Source organism: Cydia splendana, chromosome Z (genome assembly GCF_910591565.1).
Source record: "Cydia splendana chromosome Z, ilCydSple1.2, whole genome shotgun sequence".
Lineage (NCBI taxonomy): Eukaryota > Metazoa > Arthropoda > Insecta > Lepidoptera > Tortricidae > Cydia > Cydia splendana.
Genome location: NC_085987.1, coordinates 36,668,465 through 36,677,497, shown reverse-complemented (window position 1 = coordinate 36,677,497; position 9,033 = coordinate 36,668,465). Strand labels below are relative to the sequence as shown.

At 33.3% G+C, this 9,033-nt stretch overlaps 1 protein-coding gene across 1 annotated transcript in view; it reads left to right on the top strand.

The window, feature by feature from the left end:
- LOC134803930 (SCY1-like protein 2) overlaps positions 1–9,033 on the top strand; it is a 383,486-nt gene that overhangs the window by 49,443 nt on the left and 325,010 nt on the right. The gene's annotated exons all lie outside the window — the stretch shown is intronic.

The window sequence follows — 9,033 nt, the reverse complement described above, 5'->3', positions numbered from 1 at the left end:
CTAGGGATATAGTTATATGCCGTATAGTACGTATTATAATCATATTCCTAGTAAGATAGTAATTATAGGTAGGAGTGCGGCGGTGCGGCGGAGGTCTAGTTATATCCCTAGGGATATAGTTATATGCCGTATAGTACGTATTATAATCATATTCCTAGTAAGATAGTCCTAATATGATTATAATACGTATTACACGGCATATAACTATATCCCTAGGGATATAACTATACCTCCGCCGCACCGCCGCACTCCTACCTACAATTATTTCACTAAACTTAATCCAGTAATATAACTATATCACTAAACTAAAGACGTATTATAGTTATATTCCTAGTAAGATAGTAATGAATCGCTTTCGTATAACTATGTTACGACATATAATTATATCCCTAGGGTTATAACTATATAACGGCTTTATCTATCGTACTGCGACAGAGACATATTTCTTAATGTTATAGTTCGTTTTTTTTTAGCTAAAGAAAAATACTACGCGATCTTGACGTGTCTTTTAATTGAAAAACTTTTAAAAAATCAGTAACTATTACTTATGAAAGCAAAAGAATGTAAATGATTATATATGATTCATAAATCATAATTGTTACATATATGCCGTGACTTATTTTTTCAAAAGTGTTTTTCAATAAAAAGACACGTCAAGATTGTTTACCTTTTTTTAATGCTAAAAAAACGAACTATCTGTTACGGAAAGGTGCATACTTTTGACTCGTAGTTTGATCTAGTTATGATGATGACTGTACATACACATTACCCGTAGGATTTTAATGTTGTGTTTCTGGTCATATTTAGGGACTGAAGTAAAATGTCGTATGTGTAATCAAATCAATCAATTTAGTGACAAGGAAATTGCATACTATTGTCTCTGTGACAAGGTACAAAATGGTACTGAACTTAAATTCTTTGACCGTACCTAAAAAAATTCTGGATCATAATTTCAGAAAAAATACACATTAGCGCATACTGCTAAACGTATTCTTGGTTGCTTTGATATTGCCACTGTGTGGTAACTTATTTATTGACAGATCTCAAAGCATAAGACTACCTACTTCGCTTAAAATTATCCAAAAAATAATATTTTTCGTATAAATTTTATTTATTAAATTAATAAAAATATTGAGTACAAATATAATTGAGTTATATTTTCTTTATTCATTTCAACTCTTAGGGTAAGTTTTTTACAATATGCATATAAAATAAACTATAAAAACACATAAAAAATAGATACATATAAACACATATAAAAAAACGTAACCTGGGGGCAGGGCTGCAGAGAGAGGAACCCGCGGACTATCCGCGCCGTATCCAAAATGAGTTTATCATTAAATTGCCACATCGACTTTAAGTCATATTTTTTACTTTAGGTATTGACATCAAGCATTATGCGGTGTAAATCAGTAGAGGCACTGTGTATATTTTAAGTAATTCTAAGTGACACATTTAAGAGATTTTTGTATTGAAAGTTGAAACGACGCTGTTAATTAATTTAATAATTATTAATAAATAAGGTGTCATTGCGGCGGTGTTGCAACGTTGCAAGTCGGCTAGATCTGATTGCTAGGGTTAACCCTTACATTCAATACCATTATAATAGGTAGGTACTTAAATGATCTTCAATGTCTTGATCAGAATCCTTTCACCAGTCTAGTGGCTTTATGTGGTCGATTAAGTCAATCCAATTTGAAATTTAATAATAAATATACTATGAGACGTTTCTGGTTGAAGAAATGTCAGTTTTGAGACTGACAAATCATATCCATAACAAATCCAGATCAAATAAATAACCTGTTATTACAATCAGAATACGCCTCTGTCTTATTTGTAGAACCAAAGTAAAAAAAAGGAAAATAATAAACGGGTTGTTCCTAGTACCCATGACATCCCAAAAGGTGACTTTAGATGAGCAGCAATGGGCTAATTACTAAGAAAAAAATCCGTGACCCAATATTTTTTGAAATTTCTTAGAAAATGTAGTATTTTTCCTACATGTTATAATAAATAAATAATATTTCTGAAATTAATGTTTGATATACTGTCATTATGATGTAATAAATAAGTGGCAATGTTGTATTGCTATTATGTATTTGAAAAGTAGAGGTAAAGCCTATTAAGAGCCAACGGGAGTGTTCATTTCTCCATACAAACGTACTCCTCGTTTTCCTCCGTGGTTTTTGAAGCTAGAGCAATAATTTTTTCAATATATTTTAATATTGTCAATATCTGTGTCGGACCGTTTTGCTTTTTTTGATATTTTTGTTTTTTAAGGCGCTAGAGCCCTTCAAAAATGGCCAAAATGGCCTAATTGACTATGCCGCAATGAGAGGCGTGGCATTCAAAACTGATATCAATTAGCCAAAAAAGCAAAACGGTCCGACACAGATAATTTCATAATCATTTAGATTTCCAAATTTGGTTACGATTGGTTAAGTTTTGAAGGAGGAAACAGAGGAGTACGAAACCTCGAAAATTGAGATTTTTACGCAGGATTTTTCGCCTTGTCCTAATCGCACTACTTTTAGGTGCCGCTTCCGTTAGCGAGACGGGTATATTTACCTAAAATATTTAAAACTCAGCTCCTGTTTCGTCTTAAGCATATTCAAATATAAAAGTCACGTATTCTAATACTAATAAGCTAATAACCATACATCGTAAATTTTATAGCATTTTCTGTGCAGCGGAGTGGTGTTAACGGAATTGGTATAAACAATTTCAATCCTAATGATTAATTGGCGTTAATTACGTTAATATTAACCTTAATTTACCATTTCAGTTGGAATTATCTATACTAATTCCGTTAACACCACTCCGCTGCACCAAAAATGCACATAAAATTTACGATATCTGCCAATAACATAACGTTTAGTTAAACATACATTTGCCATCGCTATATGTTAATTAGGTATTATCAAAGGCAATTTAAGATCAAGTTAGGATAACGCAATCGAAGATAATACTTCTTACATCACTACAAAAGCCAGAATATAGGCACGTGCCGGCCGAGGGAAATATAAAGGGCCGAGCGAAGTAGAGTCACACCAAGGTAAGTCTGCAACGATTTTGATAGCACACACAGTGCAAGTGTTATTTATAAGTCGTACAATTAGAAGTTTGACGTTTAAATAACGCTTGCGTGTGTTATCATATCAAAATCGTTGCTGACTTGTCTTGGTCTACCTCTAAGACCATTTTATGAACACAAGCCCGGGTTTAACAGATCCACTGAGCGAAATGAGTGATATACCTATATCTCCGCGGGCGAATGATATAAATCAATCTTTATAATAGTGAAGCGTTTTGCGAATCTCTAATGCGTACCCTAAGTTCGCCTTTAGTACATTCGCCGTCAGATATATCGGAGCGCCCGAGGTGCTCAAATATATCTGAACACGTACTCTAACCGCCTTAACAATAGAGGCGTGCTCAGATGTTTGTGAGCACTTTGGCCTTAACTACATTGAATCATAATTCCGCTATAAATTGTATCACGGGATTCATGGTCGTATTTTTTGTATAATTTTCATAATACTATATAAAAATATAAAGCAAAGTTGGGAACGGGTGGTGTATATAGATAGGCTATTTTAGAACTTTTATTTGTTTACCTACTTTTATTACTACAGTAGAGTCCGGTTAGTACGACTTCGCATATAACAACCAACCGCTTATAGCGACGTAAGTATAGGCACTTGGTTGGTTTTAGTAGAAGCTACTATGAAAGTACAACCGTTTATTACGACTCCGCTTATAACAACCAACCGCTTTTAACGACGGAAATTGACACAAAATCCGTCCGTCAAGTCCGGTTACAACGACGAGCGACGTAGTTTTTACAAATAAATTATTGGTAAGAAGCTTACTCCGTCCCGCGCACCCAATTCCCTCGCCCCTTTGCCTATACGCAGTAAGATGAAATAGTCATGTGACTTTACGTAATCTTGCAAACTAAATAAAACCCAATTCCCAATATTCAATTGAGCTTAAACTTCACGTACATAATTATGTATGTAAGTTGGGTGACAATGCAATATTTTGGTACCTTCGAGCTGATCTGATGCTGGACACAGGAGGTGGCCATAAGAACTGTGTCATAAACAGACATCGTACATTTTCCAGCATTTTTGGTGCAGCAGAGTGGTGTTAACGGAATTGGTATAGATCTGAAATGGTAAATTAAGGCTAATATTAACGTAACTAACGCTAATTAATCATTAGGGTTGAAATTATTTATACCAATTCCGTTAACACCACTCCGCTGCACCAAAAATGCTGGAAAATGTACGATCACTGGTCATAAAACAACGCATCCTAATTGAGTTTGGGTTGAAATGTTTGACAAAAAACTTATTTAATATTTGATTGTCAATGTACGATTGTCACCTTGATTAGATTCCTTTTTATTTTACGGGATTCGAGTAATTTGCGGATGATTAAGTGAGTACGCGTACCTACAAAAGTGGCTTCTTCTAAGTCTAACTAAACACACAAGTCTCTGCATTTAAGACAAAGTGTTGTAATATAAAAGTGTTGTAAATAAATATTATAATGGAAATGTTTTTTTTCTTTGATTGTTGCATAAGTATTAATAAATACAAAATGATGTAATAATTTTGATTAAAAAAAAATATTAAAATTGGCAGTTCGTTTATTACGACGTCCGGTTATTAGTACCTACGACCTAATATCACCGGTCCCTTGGGCGTCGTTATAACCGGACTCTACTGTACTTTATTTTTACGCTGCTCTTTTTATCGCTAATTCATTGGAAATCTATTTATTGCTTAAATTATAATTTGTATATTTTACTTTAGCGTACTAGTTTATTCTGTGCTTTAGCGAAGTTGGGCACCAACGGCGAAGTTAGGGTTCCTAACGGTTAGAGTGGATAACGGGGTTTTGGTCGTGATTTAAATGGGTGGGTAATACGTCACTAAAATTAAATAAGTAGATACGGGTAATTTGTCAAATCTTTATTAATTACAATACTGTTTATTAGGTTCTTAAAGTTCTACAGCTGAAATATAAATATTATAAATCAGCTATCAGATCCCAGTAGTGAAAGTCGTTTAGTATAAACTTATTCAGCCAGTGCAGTAGTTATCAGGATGATAAAGTTAAAATGAACACCGTGGTTAAAGTAGGTACCTACAAGGAATATATTTATACTTTTGTCTTGTTAGAACCTAAAGAATTCACCAAAAATAATTTAATTTAAATTAAAGTGAAAAATAAAAGGTCGACAAATATAAATATCGGTTTCGGCTCTTAAAATGTGGAAACCTTCAATATTTAATAATCTTTTAAAAGTAAAACTACTTTAGAGTCTGTGCGGAAAGAGAAGAGTCGTGAAATGTATGGGATAATACATTCTACGACTCTTCTCTTTCCGCACAGACTGTCTTTCTTGCATGTAATACTAAATAGTGCAGTGTTGTAAATTTGCTAAATGAAAATGATGTAGGTCTTGCAAACTATCATATTGCCAAGTTTTATTAAACCTGTCCACTTATATTGGGTACCATGATAAGATTGATGATAAGATTAAATATGTACAATCGGGGACATTCCCGGTTAACCACTTCAGAACATTTTTACCTCGATCCTTATGAGCGAGCCTAACTCCGCCTCCCATAGAGATAACCAATTACGATGCATTTAGGATTATTTATCTTAATAATGAAAAGGGTAAAAACAGGTAATGAGACAAACAATTGGCAGGACAGTTTATTAGTTGTTGTTGTTTAGGCTAAGCTTCGCCTCCCCATAAAGATAACCAATTAGGATGCATTTTGGATTCCTTATCTTAATTTTCAAATGCCAACCGTTACAAAGACTATGGACGGCAATAAACTTTGCCTGAGCTAACCTTTTTTTTCAACACCCACATTTTTAAGTGCCTTGCTATTGGTCATCACTTTTATGATATCATATGATATTATATATATATTTAAGGTGGTTCACCGCGAATGTACCCGATTGTACATACCTGGATCCATATGTGGAAAAAGAAACCTTAGTTTTTCTGAACTGTACACACATGCACACATGAGAGGTATCTTAATTTTAGAACCTATAGATATCTGTATTTTTCTAATTTATCTTGTTTTGGAATTACCCCTTTAATTAATTAATGTTTGCATTACGTAACGTATGATTCGCAATATCATTTGCGAAAAGTGTTGTAAATGATAAACTGCTCTACAAGCCTCATCGATAATAATATACTATTAACTTGCAATTTATTGTTTGTTTATCATCCGATCGACCTTTATGCCACCGGACACTTGTGCAATTTGCTTGAAATGGCTTCAATTCCGAGAACGAGCGATCAGCCGGCTACGCGTGTGTTTGACGTTGACGACGACGTAGCACACACCGCAGGCTGGCGGCAACGGTTGATGTTATATAAATCGATTCATTTAGCAATATTAATTGATATGACATTATTTGATAAATAAAATATTTTTTTTCGTAGCTGAGGTAGAAGACATAAAGACATACTTTTATAATATATACATTATTAGCCTAATGTGAATGTATGACTACCTATGTTTTACTAAATAAAGAATTTATGATTTAATAATGTCCGTGTGTGACAACCATTTTACTAGAAAACTTTTATATTATAAGCTATATTGGACTTGGGACACTCCATACTTTATAACTAAAACTAAAAAAAGGCTTTATAAACAGGTATATAATAAAAAATATTTTGAACATGATCGGTTGACCAATTAAGGATCTAATGAAATTTTGCCTAAAAACTTCTTTTTATCAAAAAGTCGTATATACCGCGAAGATACGACGTGTTACTTGTATGGCTTTTTATATCGTATGAAGGTACGGAACCCTCCAATCCCATTATGCGAGGTTTTACACACAAGCTTTGCTTACCTAGTGTTATATGTATTCTTTATTTGTTGTACAAGCTTTAATGCCGTGATGCCATATTAACAATAATTATCAATAGCAAACATCAGCCATCCATCAGCATTTATGACGCGCCATTGCACTAAGCGGATTTCGACAGCTATCCCTCAACAGGTGTGAAACTTTGAATAGTTTGAATTCAATCAATCAATTTAGTATTGTTGCCAGTAGTTAAGAGGGCTATTGCATTTTATTGGTGTACCATATATGTCTATTATTATCTATTAATTTAATTAGAATTAAATTTTTTTGTGCTACATTAATTTGGATGCTTTTATATGAATTTTAATGTAATATTATTTAATTTAATTTAATTTGCATGTTTCCTGTACTATAGTAATATAGTGACAATGCTAATTTTAGAGGAGCGGGATTTCCTGCCACAAGTATTTCATATGCTTACTAGGAAATTCCAACCTTGATTCTTATTTTGTAAATGGTAAGAACGAAATAAATCATTTTCATTTTTTTTTTTTTTTTTCATTTTCATTTTTTTTTTTTCATATGTGCAGTGCATGTAAAGCCGGCTAGCGCAACTTCGAGTATGAAGATTCTTACGAGTATTCTTAGGTTCAATTTTGTAAATAGCTTAATATGGCTAGTTCATAGCTTTTATAAATTGCTACAGCCGATGTTACCCTTCTGTCCCCAATGTATAATAAAATATTAAGTATACATTCTAGGCCAATCAATGTAGATCCCAAAAAAGCGTTCTGAGGAATGAGGAATTCATTCCCAGCAAGCTAGAAATCGTTTGGTCATTCATTTGGTCCAGGCCCAGGAGGTTATTAACAGGATGTATTATATATCCGAATAAAATCGTAGCAAACGTGCGTCGTAAGAGTACGGTGCCGTCCCCGTCCGCATACAGTCCAACTTTCACCATCGGGTGCCTTGGAATGTCATTTGTGACCAATGAATAGAGCGTAGGAGAAAGGATGCCGAGGCGATCAACACTTGTTTTCTATAGAAAACATCACGTGAAAACCAATCACCCTTCATGGAAAACGAAGTGTCGGACGCCTCGGCTCGGAACTGGACCGTTCTAGCGTGTGTCATCCTTAGAGTGATTCTCAAGAAAGTGGTATCAACAGGTTAAAGTTAATGAAAAATTTTTTTTTTGTTTTTTTTTTACTTTTAAGAATGAAAAATATGTTTTACCACTTCAAGTACCCCAAATTTTCAAAAGGGAACGGAAAATGAAGAACTTATTTTCAAGACATACAATACCCTATACATTGAACACAGGTTAAAGTTAAGCAGGTTACAGTGAAAAATACATTTATTTTTATTTTTTCCCTTGAACGGATAATAATACGAATGTCTCACTTTTAGCATAGATGAATAAACCTTCATATAATATTAAAATGATATTATTACCCCCCATACCAAATTCGTAAAATAATCGAGACAAGTTAAAGTTAACATTCCGTTACAAAACCCCAGATTTCTGCCTTTAACCACTTGTGTCTACGAAACTACGACACTTGGGTCATAATGGTACCCTACGGTGGTTAGCTTGATACTTACCTAATATTTTGCCATAGTTATGATCTAAATATTTTTTTCTGTGTATGAGTCAGATGCAATACCGCGCATGTACAGGTTGGTACAGGTTAACAGTGAACATATCCTTAGACAAACATCGTGCGTGAATATTGTTGTAAAAAAATATATATATAAGGCCTGTGCAAAGTACATTTTGAAAGGTATTGTTTATGTTATTATATAGCATGATATTTTATTTACATAAATTGGTGCTTATAAAATCTAAAGAAATAAAACTGGAAGAGCGATGCGTTTGGAGAAGACAGGTTATAGTGAAAAGTGCTACTCTTTATTTTTTATAAATATAAGTATTAAATATAAATAAAAATAATGACTTGGCCTCGATAAACATTGTTTTAGTTTATCTAGATATATTTTTGTTTCATATGAAAAAGAGCAAATAAACATACATTCAATTCAAAAACTCGATGACAGGTTAAGATGCCACTATTTTGAGAATCACTCCTTAATACTTTTGCTTTCTATCTTATATTGATAACATTACTTTGCATAAAATTAACATTTATAGCTAATAATATCGGC